The sequence below is a fragment of the Corythoichthys intestinalis genome, chromosome 10, assembly GCF_030265065.1.
Source record: "Corythoichthys intestinalis isolate RoL2023-P3 chromosome 10, ASM3026506v1, whole genome shotgun sequence".
Taxonomy (NCBI): Eukaryota; Metazoa; Chordata; class Actinopteri; order Syngnathiformes; family Syngnathidae; genus Corythoichthys; species Corythoichthys intestinalis.
The window spans coordinates 32,549,439-32,554,908 of record NC_080404.1 but is presented as its reverse complement, the minus strand read 5'-3'; the positions used below and the strand labels follow the sequence as shown (position 1 = coordinate 32,554,908).

Below are 5,470 nucleotides of genomic sequence, written 5' to 3'. Positions count from 1 at the left end.
TCCAACACAAAACTGGAATCGGAGCATCATGGCCACTTGGCCTGCCATGTACACAGCCGAGTGTTTTCTAAAGACACCAGGCACTCTTCTTTGGAACTTAATGACTAAAAATGTCCGGAGCGAGCCGGGGCACTGCGGCGAGCGGCGCGCCCCCAGGGTTTGTCGCCTCCTGTCTTTCTTTTCAATGTGTGTGTGTACTTGCTGGTGACAATTTGGGAGGATGGGTCAGATGAAAGACAACAGAGGGAAAGCGGGATCAAAAGGCACACGCTTTCCTGTCTGGCTGCTTGTTGCGCGGGGGCCATGCATAGTGCATTGGATTGATATCAAGGTCTCTGTACACAGCCCAACATGCAGTGGCCTTATTATTCTTTACTTCAATAACAAAGCCGCCGTCTTCCCCTCTCTCCTCGCCATCAAAGGCGCCGCTCTCCACAACTGAAGCAACACATCACATACGAGGCATTCGTCTGCCTTGAAATTTAAATAACCCCTTTGAACGCTGTCTTCGGGATAAAACCGGGGTTTGCTACCGGGCGCTGGTCAGCCTCAACTGAGCGGCGCTTTGGTTTCCTCATGCCACATAACTTTTCATAGCGTTCAATCGAAAGCCGTTTTTGCGCTCGCGTAACGGCATCGACTCCTTCCCCCGCGTGACAATAACTAAGTTGTCCACATTCATTCCGCAGAGTTATCCAGCCGTAGCCCATAAAACCGAAATAACACAGAGGTTTACTCACAGTGAGGGGTGAGTCTCGCGCCGGACCCGGGCAGCCATTTGAGGTGACAGGGCCGCCCATCATGCACCTCTAACGGGGTCAGGGGGGGCCTTGTGGGGGGACTTGATCCAGAGCAAGGCCAAAGGGACCGCCAGGCCTGTAGAGAGGATGGATGGAGCGCTGGTAGAAAGGAAGGACGACTTGATTACATCATTTTTCAAGACTGGGAGGAGGAAAAAAAGACATGTAAGGACCTTTGGGCAGCAGGATTGACAGTCGCACTCTCTGCTAATACATTTTAGAGCCATCTGTCATAAGGAAGAAATTGTTCTTGTCCAACTGTAAACGACACTGAATAGGAGAGGGAAAAATCACAACATTCATCAATGTAAGTACTTGAAAGGGGACATATTATGGAAAATGGCGTTTTTAATGACATGTGTACAAATCGTCACTGGCAAGCCTGCCCTCTCAAGTGTGAAACAGAGCAACCAAAGAAACCTTTTATCATCTGCCTATTCAGAAAATGTGTGTGACAAGCCACTGTCAAGTAAGGGCAAATTTACAAAATAACAAGTAGAGTTTTCTTACCCGATGACATAATCAGCAAGCCTGGGTGAAGATCCAGAGCCACTCTGAAGTGATGGCCAGTCGAGCTGTTGCCAACATTTCTTGTATCCCAACATAATTCATGAAAAATACAATAATTATCTGAAGCATTATATACACGAATAAATTATGTAGGGCTGCAGCTATCGATTATTTTAGTAGTCGATTAATTGATGAACCATTAGTTCGAATAATCGAGTAATCGGATAAGGAACATGAAAAATTAAATTACCTGAGCTGAGCCTCAAACGGTATAATAAATGAGGATCTATGTACAACAAAAGAACAATTGGCTAACTTACATAGCAAAAGTCCGCTAGTTTAAATGCTATAAACTAACTTTTTTTATAGTGCTCTAAACAAATGGTTCAGACACATATTCCCACAAAAACTAAATATATCTATAAACTAAATTACGAATGTATTTAAAAAAAAAAAAAAAAAATTACCTCAAACAAAAACTTAGCTTATGTTGGTCTTAACAGGGAGCACTTGGATTCAGCCATGTGGAATGAGGCAGACTAGAAGGCAGTGTATCCACCCAAATCAATAAAACTAAATCCAAACACTTTCAAAATAAACCATTACAACGCCACTTAACTGAAACGAATACTCGAAGCAGCAAAATTTAATTTGAATCTTTTTTTTTGTAAGAGAACACTCGAGTTAATTAATCGTTGCAGCACTAAAATTACGTTGAGAAAAATAAGTATTTGAACACCTTGCAATTACCATCCCACTAAAAAATAATGGGCAGGTTTGAAATTTTCATGGTAGGTGCTTGTCCACTGTGAGAGACAATCTAAAAAAAATTCAGAAATCACAGTGTATGATTTTTTTTTTTAGCAATTTATTTGTATTGTACTGCTGCAAATAAGTATTTGAACACCTGTCTACTAGCTAGAATTGTGGGCCTCAATGACCTGTTAGTTGTCTTGACCAAACCCTAAGGTATTCGAACACCTGAGAAAATCAATGTCAATATTTGCTACTGGTCCTGTAACTTGTCACCAGGTTTGCACAGACTGCAGCAGGGATTTTGCACCCCTGCTCCACACAAATCTTCAGTAGATCAATCGGGGTTCTGGACTATCACTGAGAAAACATAGTTTGAGCTTCCTCCAAAGATTTTCTAATGTGTTTAGTTCTGGAGATTGGCTAAGCCCCTCCAGAATCTTGATATGTGTTTTCGATGCCATGCCTTGGTTATTTTGGCTGTCTGCTTCGGGCCATTGTCATGTTGATAGACCCAGTAATGACCCATTTCCAATGCTCTAACTGAGGGAAGGAGGTTATTCCCCAAAATCTCACAAAACTTAGCACTGGTCATCCTTTCCTTAATACAGTGTGGTCGTCTTGTCCAATATGCAGAAAAACACCCCGAAAGTATAATGCTACCACCACCATACTTCACAGGAGGGATGGTGTTTTTGAGATGGTACTCATCATTCTTCTTCCTCCAAACACTATGAGTGGAATAGACCAAAAAGTTCCATTTTGATCTCATATGACCACGACTTTCTCCCATGACTCCTCTGGATCATCCAAATGCTCATTGGCAAACTTAAAACGGGTCTGGACATGTGCTGGTTTAAGCAGGGGAACCTTCCGTGCCATGCATGATCTTAAACCATGATGTCTTAGTGTATTACCACCAGTAACTTTAGAAATGGTAGTCCCAGCTCCTTTCAGGTCACTGACCAGCTCGTCCTGTGTAGTTCTTGGTTGATTCCTCGCCATTCATAGGATCATTGAGACCCTACGAGGTAGATCTTGCATGGAGCTAAAGTCCGAGGGATATTGACAGGCATGTTTGGCTTCTTCCATTTTCTCATAATAATTTCTTATATCTCAGAGTTGCTTGGCAATTGGCCCGTAACCCTGTCCAGCCTTGTAGAGGTATACAATTCTGTCTCTGTCTTTGGACAGCTCTTTGGTTTTGACCATGAAAAGAATTGGAGTCCTCCTGATTGTATAGGGTGGACAGGTGTTTATATGCAGCTAACCGCCTCAAACAGGTCAAGACCTCAGACTGAAAAAGTCCACCACCACTCCACTTATTCATTGGACTTTTTAAAGACAACTAACAGGTCATCGAGGCTCACAATTCTCGCTAATAGACAGGTATTCAAATACTTACTGTATTTGCAGCAGCATACAGTAATACAAACAAATTGTTAAAAAAAATAATACACTGTGATTTCTGTATTTTTTTTCTTTAGATCAGGGGTCCCCAAACTTTTTTCCTGTGGGGGCCACATAACTTTTCCCTTCTCTGATGAGGGGCCAGGGTCAGTTTGTAACAGAAAAAGTGTGACGATTGCAGAAATGCCTGAATGTAAAAATGTATTGTTTTTCAGAAAGCCACAATCAAATAACCCTTTTTGGATTCTTCACGGAACAAAAGTAAATAAAATAAAATTATATAATAATAATTACTGAAAAAGAGGGTTCATTTGACTGGGGATCCCTCTGTGGGTGTGTGGTATAAAGCCGGCGACGCTATGGAGTTGTGACTCCGACCAGAGAATCAACAGGGGACCTTCAGGATTTGTTTGTTTCCTTTAATGATGATGAAAGGCGTATGAGATTTATTTTGTTGTATTATGGTTTCTGTGAATACAAGATAACAATATAGCATGTCAATAATATAATATAATATATATATATATATATATATACATATATATATATATATATATATATATATATATATATATATATATGTATATGTATATATATATATAAACATATCTAAATTAACAGGAACATCATTAAATATAAATGAAATACACTGCATACATAATGCATACAATGCTAATCATTCACAATAATGAGCATACACATTAAGCAGGAAAATAACAATTTAGATAAGTGAATTGGCAACAAACAAAATTCAGCCTACACCATGTAGCCAAAGGGGCCAACGATTAGCATTAGCGATTAGCGCGAGCGGCTAACGGTTAGCACGTGGCGGCTAGCGGTTAGCTCGTGGCGGCTAACGAATACAGGGGACCTTAAGCAGGTAACTCATCTGCCAAACGTGTTTATGCACTGCCAAGGCACACTTCAACAATATACCCACCTCTCATTCACACACAACTCTTGGATTGTCACTAAACAGGACGGCAGCTTGAGGAACGAACCACAGGCAATGAACGGAGGAAAGAGTGACTCCTCTCATTTAGACCTCCAGTGAAGGGAGGAGAGACAGTAACTCGTGCGCGCCATTGAAGGGAGAAGAGAAAGGGACTAGTGTTGTATCGGTCGCGAACGATTCGTTCTTTTTGAACGAATTGTTTGGGTGAACGAGACCGAACTAATCACCATCTGCACTGATTCGTTCTATGAAGTTGGTGGCGCTTGTTCGCTGCGTGGGAGGGCGTTGAGCAAGCGGCAGCGTCTTCTGACATCGCACACGACCAATCAGACGCCAGCCTCATCGCGGGCAGGGGAGGGAGCGGAAACAGAATCATGGCGTATGTCACTCATTTCCACGTGTGGCCAATAAGCAGCCAGCGTGCAGGCAGGGGGGAAAGACTGAGTTTTGTCACTTCCCGTTCAGTGATTCGGTCCTCCGGTTCCTGACCTAGCTTGCTGCTAACTTGACTTTCCAGTAATGACTATGCGGTGAACGAGTCATAAAATGAAAGGAAACGACTTTGTCACATATTTGTTAACGTGGAGCCTATCAAATGCTGCTCAAAAAGACAAAAACACCACACAAATCTAGCGAGCATGGTTTAGTGTTCTACTTTTCTCAACAGACTCGGGACTGTGCCTATGACGATATACTATCAAATTTACAGTAATTTAAAACACGCGCAGCTACGAGGCAAGCAAAACCTGAGCTGCGGTCGCGTGACGGCAGTGAAGCGTGCAGAGAACTGTCACTATATGGAGGCTTCATGGCAGCGATATGTACCTCATATGTGCACAGAAAAAAAATAATATTTAGTATGATCACCATAATACTGATTTGCAATGAAACTGTATATACATGTCAATTTTTTTCCGAGTGTTTTTTTTTTTTTTTTTTTCGTGTCAGAGGGTGTCGGTTGGTTTGACAAATTATGTCAATCCGTCCATCATGTGCTACTCAAGCGCCCCAAAAACAAAGCGCGCGGACACGGGAGATGTCG

General features: G+C 42.1%; 1 long non-coding RNA gene across 1 annotated transcript; it reads right to left on the bottom strand.

Annotated features, from left to right (window-relative positions):
• Positions 1-767: 767 nt before the first annotated feature.
• On the bottom strand, positions 768-4,516 carry LOC130922643 (uncharacterized). The gene is made up of 4 exons (XR_009064555.1): positions 4,414-4,516; positions 1,311-1,390; positions 974-1,070; positions 768-899 (listed from the first exon to the last, which is right to left on the bottom strand). It is a non-coding gene; the product is annotated as an uncharacterized LOC130922643 (long non-coding RNA).
• Between the last annotated feature and the right edge of the window lie 954 nt (positions 4,517-5,470).